The 23,800-nt window shown below is 35.2% G+C and overlaps 1 protein-coding gene across 1 annotated transcript in view; it reads left to right on the top strand.

Annotated features, from left to right (window-relative positions):
• PKNOX1 (PBX/knotted 1 homeobox 1) overlaps positions 1-23,800 on the top strand; it is a 189,188-nt gene that overhangs the window by 41,393 nt on the left and 123,995 nt on the right. The window contains exon 2 of the mRNA XM_051984807.1: positions 13,042-13,165. The gene's annotated coding sequence lies outside the window, so the exon portion shown is untranslated. The remainder of the gene's footprint in view (positions 1-13,041; positions 13,166-23,800) is intronic.

The raw sequence follows: 23,800 nt of genomic DNA, 5'->3' as shown, positions 1-23,800 counted from the left end.
GAAATTAATAGTTTGATAAAAGAGACACAAAAAGTACTTAAGAAAGTAATAACTTTTAAAAAAAAAGTGGCCAAGTGATAAAAGAGGCACAAAACATCCACTGAAGACAAGAACTTCCTTAAAAGCAAAACTGAGCAAATGGAAAAGGAGGTACAAAAATTCACTGAAGAACTCTTTAAAAAGCAGAATCAGCCAAATGGAAAAAGAGGTATAAAATCCTTTTTCTTTCAAGATGAAATTCCTTTTTGTTTTTTTTTTTTTTTAGATTTAAAGCTTTTAATTTTCAAAATGTGTGCATTAATTTTCAACATTCACCCTTACAAAACCTTGTGTTCCAAATGTTTTTCTCTCTTCTGAGAGGTATAAAATCTCAACTGAATTATTTCTATGGAACTAGACTGAATAGAGATCGAAGCATACTATTTTCACTTTTAAAAATTTGTTTGCTTTTTCTTTCTTGTGGTTTTTTTTTTTTGTTTTTTTTTTTTTTTTTTTTGGTTTGACTACCTATCCAGCATATATATTGTGTGGTAAGCATAGTATTTTAGAAATAAACAAAATTTGCCAAGTATATTTAGGCAACCATATCTTGAATTTGAAACGAAGATGATAACTTTCATTGATGAGAAAGTGTATGAAAATTTTTCCTAATTCTGCTGAAACATTCAGTATGCTGCAAATCCTCCTAACAAAGAATACTGGGATGTAAGTTTAAAAAGACCAAGATAGTGTCTCAGTGGCTTTCCATTGTCACCTGGGTCTGATTTATCTTTCACAATATGACAAATATGGAAATGTTTAAAATGGTTGTTCATGTGTAACTTATATTGGATTGCTTGCTGTTTTGAGAAGGGGGGAGAGAAGAGGAGAAAAAAATGGAACTCAAAATCCTACAAAAAATGAATGTTAAACTATATTTACATGTAATTGGAAAAATAAAATACAATTGAGAAGAGAAAATTTCTTTAAAATTATAATCGAACAAGTGGAAGCTAATGATTCTATGAAATAAAACAAAGCCAAAAGAATGGGGGTGGGAGAGAAAGAAATGTGGAATATTTCATCAGAAATAGATCTAGGATAATTTCAGAATTATTAGATTACCTGAAAGTCATGATCAAAGAAAAAGCCTAGATATCATATTTCAAGAAATTATCAAGGAAAAGTGCCCTGATATTTTAGAATTAGAGAGTAAAATGGAAATTGAAAGAATCTACAGCTCATCTCCTGAAAGTGATACCAAAATAAAAACTCCCAAAAATATTATGTCCAAATTCTAGAATTCCTAGGTCAAATAAAAGATATGGCAAGCAGTCAGAAACAATTAAAATATTCTGGAGCCATAGTCAGAATCACATAAAATTCAATGGCTTTCATGTCAAAGATATTGAAGTCTTCAAATATGATACGCCAAAAGACAAAGAAGCTAGAATTACAATGAAGAATAATCTACCCAGCAAAGCCTAGTGTAGTCCTTCGGAGGGAAATGGATATTTACTGAAACGGAAGACCTTTAAACATTCCTGATGAAATAGAAAATTTGACATTTAAATATAAGACTCAAGAGAATCATAAAAAGGCAAACTTAAAAGAGTAATCATAAGACACTCAAACTTTATATTCCTTTGTGGAAAAATTATATGTATAACTCCTAAGAACTTTATCATTATTAGGGTAATCAAATAATCAAAAGGAGTTTATATAGAGGTCATAGGTGAGTTGATTATGTTGGAATGATCTTCAAATAAAGAGGGACTTTGTGAAAAAAGGATACATTGACAGAAGGGGGAAGGAAGAGGGAAAAATTACTTCACATAAAAGGCACACAAGGAAAACTTTTATAATGGAAGGGAAAATGGGGGGTGGTAGGCAATATTTGAACCTGACTTTAATTGTAATTGGTTCAAAGAGGGAAGAATAGACAGACACACTCGGTTAGGTATAGAAATGTAATTTAACCTAATAGGGAAAAAGGAGAAAAGGGGTGGGAGAATGATAAAAGGAAAGCCAAGTAAAGTAAGGCAGTGGTTAGAAGCAAAATAGATTATTAAGGGAGGAACAGGATAGAGAAGAAACAGAAGAAAGTGGAGTGGAGGGAAATATGCAGTAATCATAACAGTGAATATGAATTGGATGAGTTTACCCATAAAATGGAAGCAAAATGGTAACAAAATTAACTAGAAACCAGAATCCCAGCAATATATTTACAAGAGACATACTTCAAACCAAAACATGCTCATAAAGTTAAATAAAGGATTAGAACTGAATCTAATATTCTTCGGCCGAAGTTTTTAAAAAAAAAAAAAAAGTATGGGTAAGACAGCTAGGTGGTGCGGTGGATAGAGCACCAGCCTGGAAGTCAAGAGGACGTGACTTCAAATCCGGCCTCAGAAACTTAATACTTCCTAGCTGTGGGACCCTGGGCAAGTCACTTAACCCCAGTTGCCTCAGGGAAAAAAAAAAAAAGTGTGGGAATAATTGCTCTCAAAGTAAAAGAAAAAAAAGACCTAATTAAAACGATCATCAAAGAAGATATATTTTGTTAAAAGATGTCATGTATAATGAAGTAATAGCAAAAAAAATTTTACCATAGGTTCTGATAAAGGCCTTGTCTCTTAAATCTATACTCAGTATAGAATTGAGTCAAATTTATAAAAACTTAAGAGCCATTCCCCAATTGATAAAAATGATCAAATGATATAGAAATAGTTTTCAGAAGAAGAAATCAAAGCTGCTTATCATATGAAAAATAAGTTCTAAATCATTAATTTAGAATACAAATCAATACAATACAAATTAAAACAACTGAGTCAGCACCTCAGATCTGTCAGAAATGAGTAACGCTAGAGGGGATGAGGGAAAAATAAACTAATGAATTGTTGGTGGAATTGTGACCTGCTTCAACCATAATGAAAAATATCTTGGAACTATGCCCAAAGGATCACAAAATATATAAATATTTATAGCTGGGGAATGGCTGAACAAGTGGTAACATATAATTTTGATTGAGTGCTATGTGCTGTAGGCAATCATGAGGTGAGAGTTCAGAAAAATATGGCAAGATCTATATGAAATGATGTGAAGTGAGAAAAATGTGCATCATAATAATAAGTATTGTAATGATGATCAACTGTGAAAGAATTGCCTATTCTGGTCAGTTCAATGATCTGAGAATTCGTAAGAACTCATGATGAAAAAGTTCTACCTATCTCCAGAAAGAGAATTTATGAACGCAATTGAATGCAATTGAAGTATGATTTTCTCACTTTATTTTTGTCTTTTTTAAAAAACCAAATATGGTTAATAATGGAAATAAGTTTCACATGATTTAACATGTATAATTGATATATTGCTTTCTCAGTGGGTAAGGGAAGATGTGGAAGGAAGGGGAAGAGAGAATTTGGAACTCAAAATTTAAAAGAAAAGAATGGTAAAAATAAATAATAAAAAATTTAGACAGAATTTGAGGTAATAGAACAAAATTTAAAAGAGTGAGGGGGGATGATCTAGGATTTGCAAGTTTTTAAAGCACTGTTTAGTTTAATGAAAATTTCTTCAAGTTAATTAAGACACACTAGCTTATGAAAGTATAATTTCAGGCGAAATGTTACATGGTATGGCTAGTTTTAAAGGATGATAAAGTTACAGTGGGGGTTGGAGTTTTTGGTAGAGTTTGGTTTTATAAACATATGTATATGTACATACACACATCCATATAATTTCACATTTTGCAGAAATGATAATGCTTGGGGTGACATTTTGTGGAGTACTCCTATGTCTTTCTCTAAAATTGAGACATACAATAAAATTTACCATTAAATACCAGAATACTATAACTGGATTGACAGTTATGCGTATTAGAATATATTCTATGTTCAGAAGTTCCTGCTATTTTAAAAGAATATACATTTAATGATTTTTTAAAACACAGAATATCTACATGTAAGCAGACAAGGAAGAAACATTTAACACTTTTAATGCTTTTAACTCCCTGCTGACCTAAGCTGTTAGTGACACCTGGTGGCTAGTGTGGGGAACCATCTGTCTGAACTTTTCTTGAATTGGTTGTTGTATCTTGTTTTTACCTAGCTACATTTCTTTCATTTCTGTTCTTGTTTATGCCTATACAACTACTACAGTAGTTCAGGCCCCCACAGTCCCTTCCTCAGACTGTGGCAATAAATGTCTTATCCTGTAATTCAGTTCATCTTTTCCAAAACACAGTGAAGTGGGTTTAAGTATAAGTTTGACCATTTCATTCCCTTACATCAAGGATTTAATAAAAATCTAAAAAAAAATCATAGCTTGCCATTTAAATTCTTTTATAAACTGATCTTAACTGTTGTACTAGCTCCTGCTCGCCCCACCCCCCCTACCCCCTTACCCAAGCATTTTGTCTTAAGTAGAATGCAACATCCTTATTTATGCTCTGTGATCAGAGTACCCCATCCTATACCCCTGTTCTCAGTGCCCTCCTGGTCTTGATAGGATTATAACTACTGACATCTGTCTGCTTCAGTATCTTCCTGCTTCCTCAATTAATACTCTCTAGTTAGTGATATTAACCTTTATAAAATCCTTTCCTCCTACTGTTCAGGGGTCTTGCTATACCTCTTGTAGTCCATCGGTGAATAAATTCCACTTGAAATTTTACCAAATCTCATTCACTGTTTGTCTCGATACAACATAATCTTCTCTTTGAAGCCTTTTTAACATATTAGGTCCCTTTCCATATTCTAGTATGGAATTATTCTTACAGGATTACTGCTGCTGGAACAAAGCAGTCCATCTCTTTTCACAGGAATTTTTCCCTATTTGGAAGGATCTCTCTTCCTGTTTCCATGTCTTGGGATCCTTAGCTGCCTTCAAATCTCAGTGTACATAAAGCTTTTGTGTGAAGCCTTTTCTACTGAGCTGAACTGCTAGAACCTCCTTATTACATCTTGTGCTGATTGTAAGGGTGGGGCTCAAATGAGTAAATCAACTCATTCTACTCAATTTCAATGAAACAATGCTTTACTAGGGGAAAAACATATTTTGGTTAAAGACTTTAGACTAAAGTTTAAAATCTTTGGTCAACTGGAGTGGGGTTATATAGGAAATGTGTTCAACTTCTGAGGAAAGTTGGTGATATCCATTTAATAAATATTTGGCCAATTTGGACTCATGAAATTAGAGCAAGGTGAGCTAGAAGTGTTCAGCAAAGCCTTTGAGGAAAAAACACTTGGTAAGAGAGAGGAGGGAAGAATGCACCTCAGCTTCTATCTAGTCCAGGGGAGGACTTCAGGGAGAGGATTTTTGGTTTTTCATTTTCCTCTCACTATCTTAGCATTATCCTTTGGGACAGCAATTGAAATAGCAGTGTCAACATCTGGAGTTAAGAACAAACTGGATATGATATGGGAGGGCAGATTCATAGCTACACATGGTACTCAGAAAAGAAGCTACATTATGCCTAAGAGGAACTTCTTGAAGATCCTATAAAGAGGATTTCCGCCCCCCCTCCTCCCATCTCCCCTACTTCCCCCCTGTAAGCAGGAGTTGTGAGTTGCTTCTTTACCACATGTTCCTGGAGTTAAGCCTGTTTTGATTTTTGGGAAGGATATTTATATTCACTTTTTTAAAAAACCCTATATTTCATTTTAGTATATTTGCATTACATGTTGTACTATGTTTCTTTTTTTTTTAAATACATATTTTATTTTATTTTATAATAACTTTATATTGACAGAATCCATGCCAGGGTAATTTTTTTTACAACATTATCCCTTGCACTCGCTTCTGTTCTGATTTTTCCCCTCCCTCCTTCCACCCCCTCCCCTAGATGACAAGCAGTCCTATATATGTTAGATACGTTGCAGTATATCCTAGATACAATATATGTTTGCAGAACCGAACAGTTCTCTTGTTGCAAAGGGAGAATTGGATTCAGAAGGTAAAAATAACCCGGGAAGAAAAACAAAAATGCAAATAGTTCACATTGATTTCCCAGTGTTCTTTCTTTGGATGTAGCTGCTTCTGTCCATCATTTATCAATTGAAAATGAGTTAGGTCTCTTTGTCATAGAAATCCACTTCCATCAGAATACATCCTCATACAATATTGTTGTTGAAGTGTATAATGATCTCCTGGTCCTGCTCCTTTCACTCAGCATCAGTTCATGTAAGTCTCTCCAAGCCTCTCTGTATTCATTCTGCTGGTCATTTCTTACAGAACAATAATGTTCCATAACATTCATATACCACAATTTACCCAAACATTCTCCAATTGATGGGCATCCATTCAATTTCCAGTTTCTAGCCACTACAAACAGGGCTGCTACAAACATTTTGGCACTGTATTATGTTTCTACACCACCTTTATAAGTACTCCTTTCTAAAAGCTAATTATCTAAATAATCGATAATCAATAATCAATCATGGAAAAAACACAATTGGGGCCTGTGAACTATATTACTAAAATACTTGCCTCCCAACCTTTCAGTACCATTCCTTAGAATCAATCCTGAGGACTACTTGCCATCTGGGGGAGGGGGTGGAGAGAGGGAGGGGAAAAGTTGGAACAGAAGTGAGTGCAAGAGATAATGTTATAAAAAATTACCCTGGCATGGGTCCTGTCAATAAAAAGTTATTAAAAAAAAAAAAGAATCAATCCTAAGGAAAGATGTAGTGATAGTGAGAATGGTGATACTTACATATGTACACATTTGTGGTGATTTTCTTCTTTATAATAATAGTTCTCTCTGGGAGAGGGCAGGTTTCTTGGGGAGGTTTTTTGGAGGCAGCCTTAGTATCAGTTCAGATCAATAATTACCCCAAATGCAGCCAGGTGATAAAAGTTCAAATCTTTTATTGTCTCCAATATAGCCCGGTTAGCTTAGAGACCTATCTCTCTGCTTGGTTCTAAAAGCTCTTACAGGTTTGTCCTTTGCTTCTGCTTCTTCTTCAGCCTCCAGAGCCAGCACCAAGGTGAATCTGTCTTGCCTCTGAGAGAGGGCTTCTGGCTCTCAATCTCCCAGAATGCTCCTCTCCAACCCTAGTCAATGTTCTGAAGTAAAAAAGACTCCTCACTCAGAGAGGGCTTCTGGCTGAACTCACTTGACGTTCCCCTCTCAATCTAAATTCAGCTGAACTCCCGACTCGTAACTTCTTCACTCTGAAAACTTTTTTGACTGGCCCATTGAAGTTCTATTTATGCTCCTTCGAGAGAGAGGGATTGTGGGATGCGAGAGAGAGGGATTATGGGTTTCTTCCCAGAGTGCTCTCTGGCCTTAAGAGCTTCAAGGGAGGTGTGAATTCACAAAGTTACACAGTTAACTTTGTGAATCTCCCATACTTGTGAATTCCAATGAGTAAAGATGTAAACACAAGCATTGTATCAATTAGTTCTACTTAGTACCTTGTTTCTTCTGGCCCATAATTTCTCCTTGTAAGATCGGGTCAATTATACTAAATTAGATAATTATTGTCTCTATCAACTCTAATGACTTAACAATTTGTAAAGATTCCAACCCACATCCTTTCAGTGCAACATAAAACAAGGGAAGGAACTTTTCTCTTTGTCCTTAGCTCTTAGCCCAATGCCTGGTATATTGTGAGGATTAATAAGTGAATGCTGTTTGGTTTTATTAGTTGTACAAATTTAGCAAATCTTGTTATTTTTATTTGTCTCACTTTTTTATCACATTAAACTTTTCTTTTAATGTTTTTCATATTTTTTATTCAGTAATATTCTATTATTTCATATGAAACTTTTTTTTAAGATTATTAGAGATTATGGAAAAAGATATCTGGGCTGTTTTTTTTTTTGTTTGTTTGTTTTTGTTTTTGTTTTTTGGCTATTTCAAGTGATACTTTAAAAGATTTTGTGTACAAATAGATTTTTTTTCTCTAAAGGAAAAAAATCCTTAGATTTCTAATAATAGAATTGCTGAAGAATACACATAATTTGTATCCCTTGTTATATAAATCCTATATTTCCCACCCCACTTCCTCCCAGTGAATATGATTCTATATTCATTTCCAAAAATTTTCAACTTTACCAGAAGTTTGGTAGTAGGCCACTTGGTTTTAATACTCTGTCAATTTCATTTTATCTCATTATTTTGATTTGCATTTCTTTTTAAAGAGCTTAAACATTTTCTCATGTAGTTATTAATGATTTGTATTTCTTCTTTCAAAAAGTTGCATGTTCTTATTATTTAGATAGAGTGCTGGCTATGTCCTAAGGAAGAATGGATTTGAATCTGACTTCTGATACTATTAGAAAGTCACTTAAGCTTTTTTGAGCTTTCCAGGATTGATGTGAGATTCCAAAGAGAAAAATATAAGTGAAAGTAGCTTTTTTTTTTAATCAGATCTGTTAAAGTTTTTGTTGTATGTGCATTCAATCTATTTTTTGTCTCATAATTTTTTATTTTAATTTTTAAACTTAAAAGCATTGATTCTTTTCTCTCTTTCATCTCCTTAAAAAAAAAAAAAGCCTATTTTTTTTTTTTTTAAATGTGATCCTAGTGGCATACTCTTTTCTGTCTCCATGTGGTAAACAATTTTGTACTCTGCCTTTTGGTCACAAGCCTGCTAATAACACTTTTATATATAAATTATTCTAATTTAAGCATTTTTCTGCTTCTCTTTAGAAAGGGTGTCCAAAAATGGCAGTCTTATCATGTTTTTGTATATCTCTTTTACACAAACCATTTCATTGTTAAAATTTATAGTATTCTCAAAGAATAGATAACATTCTACTGTCAAGACTGAGCAAAAATTCCAAAGTTAGCTAATGGCCTCAAAATAGTAGTAACTTATGTTAAGGTACCACAGAAGAAGATGTCTTCAACTTGGAGTCTGTGAACTTAGAAAATCTTTTTTCATCACTGCATTTTTTAATACTAAATATCTTATTGTTTTCCCCAATTAAATGTGAAGATAGTGATTGGCATTTTTGTAACATTTTGAGTAACAGATTTTTCTCTTGAAACTTTCCTTTTCTTTCCCCAAGACAGCAAGCAAATCAGTCAATATAAGCTGTACATGCACAATCATGTTAGATATATTTCCATATTAGTCATGTTGTGAAAGAAAAATCAGAACAAAAAAGGAAAAACCACAAGAAAGGGGGGAAAAAGTGAAAATGGTATATGCTTAGATCTGCATTCAGATTCCATAATGCTTTCTCTGGATATACATGACATTTTCCATCATAAGTCTTTTGAAATTGTCTTGGATCATTGTATTGTTGAGAAGAGCTATCATAAGTAATAATCGCACAGTATTGCTGTTATAAGGTTCTCTTGGTTCTGCTCACTTTACTCAGTATAAGTTTGTGTAAGTCTTTTCAAGTTTTTCTGAAATCTGCCTGCTCATCATTTCTTATAGCACCATATCCTTTGACCACTTATCAATTAGGGAATGGCCTTTTTTTTTTTTTTTTTTTCTGAAGCAGTTGGGGTTAAATGACTTGCTCAAAGTCACACAACTGGAAGTGTTAAGTGTCTGAGACTAGATTTGAACCCTGATTTCAGGGCTTGTGCTCTATCCATTGTACCACCTAGCTGCCCCTGAATGTCTTGTATTATTAAAAATTTAACACTGAGGTACTTTGAGTTGAACTGCCAAGCATCCACATTCTATTGCAGAGATCACAATTCCATGTTGTTCGAATTCCAAATGTGTGCTTGCCTAAAAGAATATTTTAGTCACATAAGTCAAGTGTTCACACTGTAGTCAAAAGAAGTAATACAAGGATAATTTAAAGGTCTCTCTGAAGAATTTTAGAAATTATTGTGATATGGGAGGTACTTTGTTATGAGCCAGAACTGTACTTAAAACAAGGATTCTTACAAGGTGAATTAGTGGAATTGATAAATATAATGGTTATCTAGTTTAGCAAGGTGCTTAATAGTTCTCTAATTCAATACATGTACTTAGTACTTAATATAGTTACACAAGACTCACACCTATGATAATGTAATTAAAATAGAGTATATAATAGCCAGCAAAGGACTGGATGAGATTCATTCCTTCTTTATTGGGGATCCTGGTGGCTCTCCTGGGGGACCGAGAGGCTCAGAGACAGAACCAGAGAAGACAGGGGACTGAGAGACAGATTCATTCCATCGGCCACCTTTGTGGTGGCTGGAGGCTGAAGCACAAGCCCAAGGATTCAGAGGCAGATTCATTCCCTCCATCTCACATCACTGTGGTAGGAGGCTCTCCTCCTCAGCTTCTCCACTGAAACCAAAACTCTAAGGCCTCTAAGAAAGGTAGCCTGACCCCAGGCAAGGAAACTAGATTGTGAAGGAGATGATAAAGGATTTGGGCTTTAACAACTGGCTATTCTTGTGGTGATTACTGAACTGAAAAGAAGGCTGCTCCTAGACCTCCAGAAAACCACCAAGAACATTACAGTACTTGCACGACCACCCAGCAAGATGTACCCTCATCAAAAAAGATACAGAAGCAAAGTAGAATTGAAGTAGCTCAAAAGAAATGTAACATGCACAAATTTAGAGAATCTATCTTTACAAGGATTTATTTGTGCTCAACCTGTGGAAGAGTATTCTGGCCTCATATTGGTCTGAGAAGCCACAGTCAGACATACTAACGACTTTAACATAATGATATCATTTTGGTCCTTTTCAATAACAAACAACTTCCCAACATTTATATATCTCTAAGTAAGCTCCTGACCTTTTTATGGTTGAGACAAAATTTAGTTTACTGAAATTTTTGGGCAATGCAATGGCAAATTACATTATTGTATCTATGGATAGACAAGACACCAAGAGAATAATTTAGGGAAAGAGCATATCTTTTCTTGGGACTTGCCTAAGCCTGGATCCTCCTCCATAGTGTTAATAGAGCCAAAGATTTTCCTAATTATAATTCTTTCTTGTGCTCCAGCCTAGTTCAATATATCTTTTGAATCAAGATGTCCAAAATCTTTTCCTTAGATTTTGAAATAGTTTCTCCTGTTTATGCAAAATGCTTAGAGTATGACTGTGAGTAGTACCATTCTTTACTCACCCAGACTTGAATCCTGAGTGTTATTTTTGATCCTTTCCTCTCCTCTCTTCCAAGTTCTTTCAATTTTACTTTTGTAACACCTCTCCTGTATCTCTGTCTGTCTATCTATCCTTCTTTTATTTGACACTGCCATCACCATGGTAGGATTCTCTTATCACTTCACACTCTGAACTATTGCCTTCTGGTTAGTCTTTCTGCCTCAAATTAATTTCCATTCCAGTCACCTACCACTGAAATCAATTGATTTCCTTAAAGTGTTGTCTGACCATGTAACCCTTTTTTCTCCCCCATTTAGTGAACTCTATACCTGTCATTTTTCAAATCAAATATGAAATCTGTCATTCAAACCCTTTTATAACCTGAATCCTTATTTTTCTAGTATTCTTACATCTTACTCACCTCTGGTATACTCTGCAGTCTAATGCTACTCTATCACCTGACTACATGTATTTTCTTGACTGCCTCCCCTACTTGCAATTCTCATTCCTAATCTTTATCGTTTGACTTCCCTTGCTTCTTTTAAGCCCCATTCAAAAATGTCACTTTCTGCAGGAAGTATTTCCTATTTTCCTTGAATGCTAGAATCTTCTTTCTTGATTATCTCCAGTTTATTCTGTATATACATGGCTCAGGATCTAGAAATGAAAGTGATTAAGTGAGCAAAGGGTACAGTGAGAAATGAGAAGTAAGGAAGAAATGGATTCAAATTCCTCTTTTGGAACTAGGTATATGACTAGATATCATGTTATCTCTTTGAGTCTTAGTTTTCTCATCTGGAAAAATATTCATACTTACTTGAATTCTTGTGGGGTTCATTGTTTTAAAATCACTTTGTAAACTTGAAAGAACTAATAAAATTTGAAGAACTGTTAAAATAATATGTTATTATATTGTTAATATCTTTGTTAAGAAGATAAGTTGGAAAACAAGGGAAAGAACCTGTATTAAAATATTTATAGGAGCTCTCTTTGTGTTGACAAGGAACTGGGAATGGCAAGATGTCCATCAATTGAGGAGTGATTGAATAAGTTGTGGTATGTGATTATAATAAAATACTACTATGCTATAAGAAATGATGAGTTTGATAATCTTAGAAAACATGGATAGATTTGCAAACAGTTGTATACAGTAAAAGCAATATAGTTTTAATAACAACTTTGAGTGAATAAATAATTTTATTATAAATACCAAATTAACTAGAAAAGATTTATGAAGGGAGATGGGGGGAATAGGACATGTATGCTTATATTGTATTTAATTTATACTTTAACAACATGTGTTGGTCTACCTGCCATCCAGGGGAAGGGGTGGGGAGAAGGAGGGGAAAAATGGGAACAAAAGGTTTGACTTCCAGAGGGGGAAAAACCTGATGATAAATAGATATATACAGAATAATTTTTCATATATATATATATATATATATATATATATATATAAGTTTTGCATCTAATTGTAACTACATCTTGGATAGAGGCAGGGGAGGAAAGAAAAAAAAGGAAAAAAAAGTAACAGTATGTATTTAAAAGAAATAGCAAGTTGTACAGACTAAAACTGTCATTTCATGTGCAGTCATCTAGCAAATTTCCATCTGATTATGCTTTCTTTTACTATCCTCTCTCTGTTCCAGCCTGTTTCCCTGTTGTTTAATGCATTTCTATATCTAACTCTATTTGTTTATCTAATCCTCTTTTACCTGGTTCAGATAAGGCTGAGATTCATGAGATTTCCTCTCCTTCCTCTCTCATTCTTTTCTGCATACTCTTCACTTGTGCCCTAACTATATAAAACTATTAATTTTCCCTTCCCCTTTTCCTTATTTCCTCCCTAAATTATTCCTTATTCCTCCTATTTTCTTTTCTTTTGTTCTTTTTATTTTAATCTCTGTGTTCTTTTTACTTTAATCTCTTTGTGTTCCTAAAGATAATTGGGATTTTGAAAAGACACTTTTTTGATTGAATATAAACAATTCATCATTTTGGTCTTTCTAAATGCTTGAATGTGTTTACTGTTCTAGGTTTCCTGTGTTTGCATTTGAATGATTCTCCCCAGCTTGAAGCTTCTCATCAGGAGTGCTTCAAAGTCCTCTGTTGTGCGAAAGGTCCATTTTTTACCTTGTAGGATTAGCTGAGTTTTATAAGGTAAGTTATTCTTGATGGTATTTTCTTTTGCCTTTTGGTGTATGGTATTCCAAAATTGTTCCTCAGTAAGTAGCTGTAGCATGTTCTTTGTGATCCTCACTCTGTTCCTTGGTACTTAAACTTTTTGTAACTGGCTTCTTGTAGTATCTTTTCTTTTACTTGATGTCTCTGGATTTTGGTCAGTGGCTAGGTAAATATTTAAGTACCTACTATGTGCCAGACATTGTACTAAGTATTGAAGATACAAAGGCAAAAGATAGTCTTGGCTCTTGAGAGGTGGTGCTCATAGCAAACATTGGAAAGGTAGAAAGAGGGAAGGATTTGAGGGACAAAGATAATAAGTTTAATTTTGGATATCTGGACATTCATTTTGAAGTATGCTATAAATAGTTGGAAATGAGAGAGTAGAGATCAGTAGAGAAGTTAGAGACGGATATATAGATTTGACAATGATCAAAATATAGATGATTGAATCTTTGGAGCTTATAATATTGATAAGGTCTTCAATATTAGATGTGGTTAGCAGAGGAATTGATAAAAATTAATCCCTTATCCTCCCAAGAAGAAGGCTCTGATAATGGAGATAAATTTAGTTCCTTAGTCCCATCCCTCTAAAGGTAATCCATTCAACAATCCAAGTTATGTCAAGATCTTGAGGTTAAATTTTCCTTATGAAACATCTTAGGACCTATAACTTTGCTACTACCTTCCTTTGGGTCAGCTCACAACAGTCTGCCTTTTTTTTTTTTCCTTTCCTCTCCTCCTCTTTCCTCCCCCACTCATGTCACATGTTATTTCCCACTAACTCCACTCTGTTTCCCCACCCCACTTCTCCTCCTTATAGCTAATTCTTGTAGGGTGCTCAGCCCATTTCAGGATTTAGCCTGTCAGCTAAGGGCATGCCCCAGCTACTGGGAAATTGTGAGTTCTACTGAGGAACTTATCTTTCATATGCTCTCCCACTCTATTCATATTTACCATTCCTGGTGTCTATTATATCCCTTCATTTTGTCTGTGATCTGTTTGCTAAATAAATCTACTTTTTGCTAAAGAGAATGGCCATTGTGAATTCTTCACATGACTAAACCCCAACTTTTGGTGCCTGCCATCATTTGATGCCAAGCCCCATATCATAGACCACATCACCAATATAATAAAACTACAATACTACTGAAATTAAAACTTTTAATGTTACATCAAATAAATTACCAAGGGATACCTTATGGAATTTTACAAAATAATAACAAAATTCATTTGGCAAAGCAAAGGCTCTAGAATATCAAGGAGAATAACAAAAAGAAGTAGGAATAAAAGGGGGAGTAGCACTTCCCAGCCTCAAAGTAGATATTATAAAATAGCAGTCATCAAACCATTGGGCATTAGTTAATAGATTGGTGGACTAGACAATGGAGGAAACAATGGAAGTCAACAATCCAGTGTTTAAAAAAGTAGAAAACATTATCTAGGAATTAACTTCCTATTTGACAGAGTACTGCTGGAAAAATGGGAAAGCAGCTGACAGAAATTAGGCTTAGACCAAGACCATGTTCCATATGTCAAATGACCTTGATGTTAAAAGTAATAATATAAAAAATTAGAAGAGAAATAGATCATATACCATACGTGTAGGTATGGATATGAAATGTATTAAACAAAATGTATGATAAATTACAAAAGATAAAACAGAAAAGTGATTACATGAAACTGAAAAGCTTCTGTACAGACAAAATTAATGCATCTAGTTCAAGAAGGGAAGAAGAAAAATGGGGCAAAGTCTTTGTATTGGATTTCTCTGATAAAAGTTTGGTATCCAAGATACAGAAATAATTGCCAAATATATATAACAAATAATATATATACATTAACAAATATACGTAATGAGCCATGCCTCAACAAATAAATGATTACGTCATATGAACAAGCCAATTTTCAAAAGAATAATTGCAAAATATTGACAACCATATAAAAGGGTGCCAAAATCACTACTAATAGATTTTTTTAATTATAATTTTTTATTTTTTTTATTTTTTTTAATTTAATTTTATTTAATTTTATTTTTTTTATTATTTACTAATTTTTTTTTTAAATTTTATTTTATTTAATAATAACTTTGTATTGATAGAATCCATGCCAGGATAATTTTTACACGACATTATCCCTTGCAATCACTTATGTTTCGTTTTTTCCCCTCCCTCCCTCCTCCCCCCCCCCCCCAGGATGGCAAGCAGTCCTATATATGTTAAATATGTTGCAGTATATCCTAGATACAATACATATTTGCAGAACCGAACAGTATTTAATTTTATTTAATAATAACTTTGTATTGACAGAATCCATGCCAGGATAATTTTTACACAGCATTATCCCTTGCAATCACTTATGTTTCATTTTTTCCCCTCCCTCCCTCCTCCGCCCCCCCCCCCCAAGATGGCAAGCAGTCCTATATATGTTAAATATGTTGCAGTATATCCTAGATACAATACACATCTGCAGAACCGAACAGTTCTCCCGCTGCACAGGGAGAATTGGATTCAGAAGGTAAATGTAACTCGGGAAGAAAATCAAAAATCAAATAGTTCACATTCATTTCCCAGTATTCCTTCTTTGGGTGTAGCTGTTTCTGTCCATCATTTATCCAATCAAACTCAGTTAAGTCTCTTTGTCAGAGAAATCCACTTCCATCAGAATACATCCTCATACAATATCGTTGTCGAAGTGTATAATGATCTCCTGGTTCTGCTCATCTCACTTAGCATCAGTCCATGTAGGTCTCTCCAAGCCTCTCTGTATTCATCCTGCTGGTCATTCCTTACAGAGCAATAATATTCCATAATAATTTTTTATTTATAAGTTATATGCATGGGTAATTTTACAGCATTGACAATTGCCAAACCTTTCGTTCCAATTTTTCCCCTCCTTCCCCCCACCCCTTCTCCCGGATGGCAAGTAGACCAATACATGTTAAGTACTTTAAAGTATAAATTAAATATAATATAAGCACACATGTCCTAACGGTTATTTTGCTGTACAAAAAGAATCGGAGTTTGAAATAGTGTACAATTAGCCTGTGAAGGAAATCAAAAATGTAGGCGGACAAAAATATAGGGATTGGGAATTCTATGTTATGGTTCGTAGTCATCTCCCAGAGTTCTTTCACTGGGTGTAGCTGGTTCAGTTCATTACTGCTCTATTGGAGCTGATTTGGTTCATCTCATTGTTGAAAAGGGTCACGTCCATCAGAATTGATCATCATATAGTACTGTTGTTGAAGTATATAATGATCTCCTGGTCCAGCTCATTTCACTGATGATGATCCATCAGTTCATGTAAGTCTCTCCAAGCCTTTCTGAAATCATCTTGCTAGTCATTTCTTACAGAACAATAATATTCCATAATATTCATATAGCACAATTTATCCAACCATTCTCCAATTGATGGGCATCCACTCAGTTTCCAGTTTCTGGCCTCTACAAAGAGGGCTGCCACAAACATTCGTGCACATACAGGTCCCTTTCCCTCCTTTAAGATTTCTTTGTGTTATAAGCCCAGTAAAAACACTGCTGGATGAAAGGGTATGCACAATTTGATGACTTTTTGAGCATAGTTCCAAATTGCTCTCCAGAATGGCTGAATGTATTCACAATTCCACCAACAATGTAATAATAGTTTTTTTAAAAAATGCACATCAAAACAATTCTATAGTTTCATGCCATACACTGCAGATTGGCAAAAATTTGACAAAATTTAATAAATTGACCAAAAAGTGACAATAGTCAATGTTAGAAAAGTTGTGAGATATGATAGATAAGCACACAGTAATGTCGAGCTATGAATTGATAACATCCATTTTGGAAAGAAATTTGGAATTATGCAAATAAAGGGTGCAGTAATATAGAGAAGGAGCTTCTTATACTTTTTCTATTTATAAGGAGAAATTTTAGAAAATTTAGTAGAATTTCCCAAGAAACTTTTACATGGATCCAGGTATATAGGCATGTAAAATAAGTATGATCAGGATAGTGAGTTATTGGGGAATTGTTAAAGGGTTGCTTTGCATAAATGAGAATTCATTTGAGGTTATTTAATATAAATTTGTAGTGGACCTAGTCAGCCTGATTTCATGGTTTTGTCTAGTTTAATTCAGCTGCACATGTGTGGGAATAGACAACAGATGGGGAGAATATCCAAGGTTTTGACTTGTCAGGGCATGATCAGTGATAAAATAAGGGGCAAGAAACTTCAGAACATTGTAGAGTTGAACTTGTTCACCAAGGGATTAAGATAGTTAAGGAAGGAGAGTATGGTAGGGAAGATGGCCTAGGAAAGAATTAAAAGATCAAGGGAATGGAGATCACAGTATGGATGAAAACCAGGTTTAAGGTAGAAAGAAAATAGAATGTGATCAGATACAAGAATTTCAGAGTTCATGAACATGGACTTAGTACATTTTTGGATGATTTCAAGAACAAGAAGATGGACTAACTCTATGTGTAACTGAGGTAAGTTAAAAGGAGTAGACTCTGAATTGAGCAAGTTGAGCAGGGTGTTTGAAGAAATTATCAATATGTAATTTGAAGCCTAGTTGGGGGCGGGGCAGGAGTTGTGGAGGAGAAAAGGATTGAGATCCATGAACTTAGCTCTTTGATGAAAAAAGGGGACTGTCCTGAATGTTGGTAGACAATAGCTACCAGAATTTTGATTAGGTGATAGCTATACATTGACTGAATCTCAAAGGGGGAAAGGTCACTAAGTGATAGTGCTAAAGGGAGGCCTTGGAAATGGCAGTGGGGGAGCAAGGAGGATCCCAACTTCTTCATCTTGACTACTTAGAGGGAATGAATAAAATACAGCCAAGTACTGGAAAGGGATACTGAGGAGACTGATATGAGAAGTAAGTCAGATTTCATTGAGAGCCAGAAAGTAGAAGCATTGTAAAGGAAAAAATTAAAAATAAAAGCAAGTTTGTTGCATATAAACCAGATATTCCAGAGAGCACAGTGGAAGGAGCTTTAGATTAGTACATGAAGAGTAGGGGTAGGAGTTGAAGGGGGAATGGGAATAAAGTATCAGTTATGAGGGATAGAGGAGAGGGTTCATAATTTCTGGGATGGGGAAAGTATGACTGAGGATGTTCATTAACCTTTGAAGAATGAGATGTGTTAGGTTTTCATCATCCATAGGGCTTTGCCTCAAGATAAAAAGTTCTCTTTGGACCTTTGGCAGTTCAGGCAAGAAGATTAGTGCTAGGGACTGGGCAAACATTGTTATTTCCCCTCAGCAATGACAGAAAACTAGGCTGGAAACGTGATGCCCTTTTCCTGGAAGGAAGAAGTCTGGTACTCATTATCAAAAAGGAAACCTGGCAAGAAGATAAAAACTAGAAAGGGCATTCAATGTAATAGTGGCATTTTCCCCTTTCCTCAGGAAGGTTGGAGACCAGACAGAAAACCTAGTTGTGATAGTTGTTTGCATACTGTAAGTTAGTGAACTTTACTTTGATTTAATAAAATTTTTAGCATTCTTAGAGGAAAATTACATTAAAAAAAACTGCATTATTATGTCATTTTATAAGTGATTGAGTTGTTGAAAATTAAGGATCTTCTCCACTACAAAAAACTGAACTTTTTATAGAAGTTGATATGTGTTGATCTTTTCGTCATTGTTAGCTTAAGTCTTAAGTTTGCAAAGATTCTGCTAAAATATTATCTCCTATATGGGGTCTTTGGTGTTAAATTTCCTTGGTTATGACATTTTGTATGCTTTTACTTTGGGATTTCATTTAGGAGGTAATGAATGAATTCCATTGATTAGACTACATCATAGCTTCTTCCAAAATTTCTGATTCTGATATCTGACTCTTGGTAACCCATTGTACTTTTGTTGGCCTTTCCTTGATTGCTTCTTGATTAGAAAACAATTAGAAGTTACCTTTATCCTCTGCTGTGTCCAGATGATCTCTAGTTGGTTGTCCTAGATTTTGCTGGTCTCAGGCCTCTTACATGATGCCCTTCCTGGTTAAAGTTCTTAACATTCCCTCTCCCATTTTGTAGTAACTCCAATAGGAGCATTGATTTCAGGGCTCTTGTGTGGAGCCCTTGCGCTAAGGCTGCCTTGTCTTGACTCATGGCTTTGACTCTGGGGCAGATTTCTGGGACATTGACTTGGTGCAACTGTCTACCTGGTTGGTGAGCCATGTATAGGTAGCCAGAATAGGTAGCTCTGTTTCATGCTGCTCTGACAGTCTAAAGCTAAGGGTCACTAGATTTAGGGGCCACTTTATTTTTTCCCCAGATTAAACTTTTTATTTATTTATTTTTTGTAATAGCTTTTTATTTTTCAAAATACATGCAAAGACAGCCTTCAACATTCACCCTTGCAAAATCTTGTATTCCAAATTTTTTCCTCCTCCTTCCCCCAGACAGCAAGTAATCCAATATAGGTCAGACATGTGCAATTCTTTTAAACATATTTGCACATTTATCATGTTGTATAAGGAGAGTCAGATCAAAAAGGAAAAAAAAAATAAACAAACAAACAACAACAAAAGATAAAAATACTATGTTGTGATCCACATTCAGTCCCCATAGTCCTCTCTCTAGATGCAGATGGCTCTCTCTCTCCTTCACAAACCCACTGGAATTGGCCTGAGTCACTTCGTTGTTGAAAAGAGCCAAGTTGGGGGCCACTTTATGATGCTGGTTTTTTTCTACCACTGCCTTGCCTATGCCCAGAATTGCCTGTAGGCTTCTGGGATATATGGAAATGCTTTTTTTTTTCTTTTAATTTTGGTTTTCCTTAGCATTTTTCTTCTGCTGCATTTTTAGAATTTTGTATAGAATGTTTTTGAGAGAGCTGGCTCCTTTTTAGATCTTTTACATCACCATCACAGTGATTGTTCTTTGCTCTGTAAGAGGACCAAAATGACATTCTTATGTTAGAGTTGAGTTATGATGTGTCTATGGCTGATTAGACCAACATGAGCTTAGAATGTTCTGGCACAGGTCAGACACAGATAGTACCTAAAAACATTTGTGGTAGCTTTTCTAATTTTAAATATTGCATATTTCTTTTGCACTAATTCAATCCTGCTTTGCTCAGAGAGCCCAGCACCTTCTCTGATGAGGGCACGCCATGCTGGGCAGTTCTGTGCCCGTGTCTCCCATAATACAATCCATTGCACAGTTCTTAAGGGAGACCTTTTTCTGACCACCTCGGGAGCGCTTGAGCTCTGTATAAGATAATCTTTTTGGCAAGTGTATGTTTGGCATTTGAACAATGTGGCCAGCCTGATGGAGTTGTGCTCTCTGCAATAGAATTGCAATGCTGGGCAATTTAGTTTAGATTTCAGAGTCTGGTATCTTAAGTCTCCCTAATTTCAAGCCTTTATCCAATATGCCATCTAGCAGCTCCAATGTGAATGCATAAGTGTGTGTGTGTGTGTGTGTGTGTGTGTGTGTGTGTGTGTGTGGTGTGTGTGTGTGTAGATGTGGGGCAGCTAAGGGGTGCTCTTGTTAGAGGGCCAGGCCTGGAGTCAGGAAGATTGGCGTTCAAATATGGTGTGATCCTGGGCAAGTCACATAATCCTGTTTGCCTCAGTTTCCCCATCTGTAAAATGAACTAGAAAAGGAAGTTAGCAAACCATTTCAGTATCTTTTACTGAAAACTCCAAAATGGGGTAATGAGGGGTTGGACACAATTGAATCACAAAAATGCATACACATATATATACATGTGCACACACACACACACACAGCCTCTTTGCTGAACTAGTTCTTAACAGCTATCTATTGAATATGTAACTGATGCATATACATGTAGCTACACATATACACATGTGCACATATATGTGTGTATATACACATATGTATGTATGAATGCGTGTGTGTGTGTGTATATATAACCTCTTTGCTGAGCTCTAGCCCTGCACAGTTGCTTATTGAACATGTTCAAAACAGAACTCATCTTTTCCCTCAAATCTACCCATCTTGCAATTTTTTTGCCAAAGCAAAACTCATTCTACCAGCAGTTTGGCCCTTCTGACATTTTCACTTTTTCACTTATCTTCATTCTCTCTACAGCTGCTTCTCTAATATCTACAAGTATACCCAAGTTTCCAGTTATGTACCTCCACCTCACTTTGGTTTGTTCACACCCAACTTTTCTATATCCCTCCTCCCTTTTGTGTTTAAATTCCTTGAAAAAGCTATTTACAGTTGGTACCTTCCCTTACTTTTTCTTGTCCTCTTCTTAACTTTCTGCAGTCTGGTGTCTAATCTTAAAATTCAAATGCTCTCCTCAAAGCCATTAATGATCTCTTAATTCCCACATCTACTGGCCTTTTTACAAGTCTTATCTTTCTTGACTTCTCTGAAGCTTTTGGCTATTAGCCACCTTCCTTTTTTTTTTTTTTTTTTTTTTTTAAGTAAAGCTTTTTTTTATTTTCAAAATATATACATGGGTAATTTTCAACGTTCACCCTTACCAAATTTTGTATTCTAAATTTTTTCTCTCCCTTATCCCCACCTCCACCCCCAACAGAAAACAATCCAATATATATTAAACAAGTGCAACTCTTCTATACATATTGCTACAAATAATCATGCTGCACAAGAAAAATCAGATCAAAAAAGAAAAGAAATGAGAAAGAAAACAAAATGCAAGCAAACAACAACAAAATGAGTGAAAATATTATGTTGTGATCTACACTCAATTCCTACAGTTCTCTCTCTGAGTACAGATGGCTCTCTTCATCACAAGACCATTGGAACTGGCCTGAGTCATCTCATTGTTGAAGAGAGCCATGTCCATCAGAATTGATCATCATATAATCTTGCAGTTGCCATGTACAATGTTCTCCTGATTCTGCTCACTTCACTTAGTACCAGTTCATTTAAGTCTCTTCAGGCCTTTCTGAAATCATCCTATTGATCATTTCTTATAGAACAATAATATTCCATAACATTCATATACTATTCCCCAACTGATGGGCATCTACTTAGCTTCCAGTTTCTTGTCACTACCAAAAGGGCTGCCAGAAACATTTTTGCATATGTCGGTCCTTTTCCCTCCTTTCCCTATCAACCACCTTCTTGATACTGTGTTCTCTCTAAATTTTCATAATATTCTATCCTTATTCATCTACCTATATATGCTGTTCTTTCTCAGTCTCAGTTGCTGAAACTTTATCCAGGTCATATCCTCTACCTTTGGGTGTCCCACATGACTTTGTCCTGGATCCTCCTTTCTTCTCCCTCTTATACTGTTTTGCTGGGTAATCTCATCAGTTCTGTAGATTCAATTAACATCTCTGTGCTAATGTTCTGAAATCTGTATGTCCAGGCCTAATCTCTCTCCTAACTTTCAGGCTCACATTTCCAGCTAGATGCCCTGTAGACATCCTAAACTCATTATCTTTGTCCCCCAAGTCCTCTTTCCTTTCTTATTCCTCAGGATACTACCATTCTCTTAGTTACCCAGGCTCACAACCTAAGTATCTTCTTCAAGGTCTCTCTCCCCCCAATTCTCTTTCCTCTTCTTTCTCTTCCTCTCTCCTCCTTCCACATCAAAACTGTAAGAAAGGCCCCCACTGATTTTACTTTTGTAATATCTCTCAAATACCTTCTTTCCTCTCCACCACTGTGATACAAACCTCCATTACTTCAGGTCTAGATTATTATAATACCCTATTAATTGATCTTCTTGCCTCAGATTCCTTCCCTTTCCATTCCATCCCCCTTCAGCTGCCAAAATAATTTTCCTAGAGCAAAGATCCTCTATGCAAGCAATTCTAGCGGCTCTTTGTCACAATCAGGATCAAATGTAAAATTTGTTGTTTGCTGTTCATGGGCTGCTATGTGGCACAGTGAATGACCAATTTTTCCCTTGATGTATTAAACTTAATTTTGCAGGGTAGGTGATTCTTGGTTGTAGTACAGGCTTCTTTGCCTTCTGGAATATCATGTTCCATGATCTTTGATCATTTAATGTTGCAGCTGCTAAGTCCTGTGTAATCCTGATTTGTAGTTCCTTGTTATTTGAATTGTTTCTTTCTGGCCACTTGTAATATTTTTTCCTTGATCTCATAGTTCTGAGATTTGGCTATAATGTTTATTGGAGCCTTTATTTTGGGATTTCTTTCTTGAGATGATTAGTGAATTCTTTCGGTGCCTATTTTGTCCTTTAGTTCCAGGATATCAGGACAGTTTTCCTTGATAATTTCTTGAAAGATGCTTTCCAGGTTCTTCTTTTAGATAGTCCAGTGATTCTAACATTTGTCTCCCCTGGATCTATTTTCCAGATCACTTGTTTTGCTAGTGAGGTATTAACATTTTCTTTCTTTCTTTTTTTTTTTTTTTCCATTTTTTGATTAATTCTTGATATTTCGTAAGTCATTAGCTTCTACTTGTCCAAGAGTTTTTTTCCCTCAATTTTTCTACTTCCCTTTCCTTTACCAATTGTACTTTTTAAGGAATTTTTTTTTCTTTACTGGATTTTTATATCTCCTTTTCCATATAGCCATTTCTACTTTCTAAGCAGCCATTTTCTTTTTCCAAGCTATTGAATCTTTCCTCATAATTCTTTTGCATCCCTCACATTTATTTTCTCATTTTTCTTCCACTGCTCTAGATGATCACC

Source organism: Antechinus flavipes, chromosome 3 (genome assembly GCF_016432865.1).
Source record: "Antechinus flavipes isolate AdamAnt ecotype Samford, QLD, Australia chromosome 3, AdamAnt_v2, whole genome shotgun sequence".
NCBI classification, from domain to species: Eukaryota; Metazoa; Chordata; class Mammalia; order Dasyuromorphia; family Dasyuridae; genus Antechinus; species Antechinus flavipes.
Note: the sequence above shows the minus strand (reverse complement) of the source record. Positions and strands in the feature narration are given on the sequence as shown.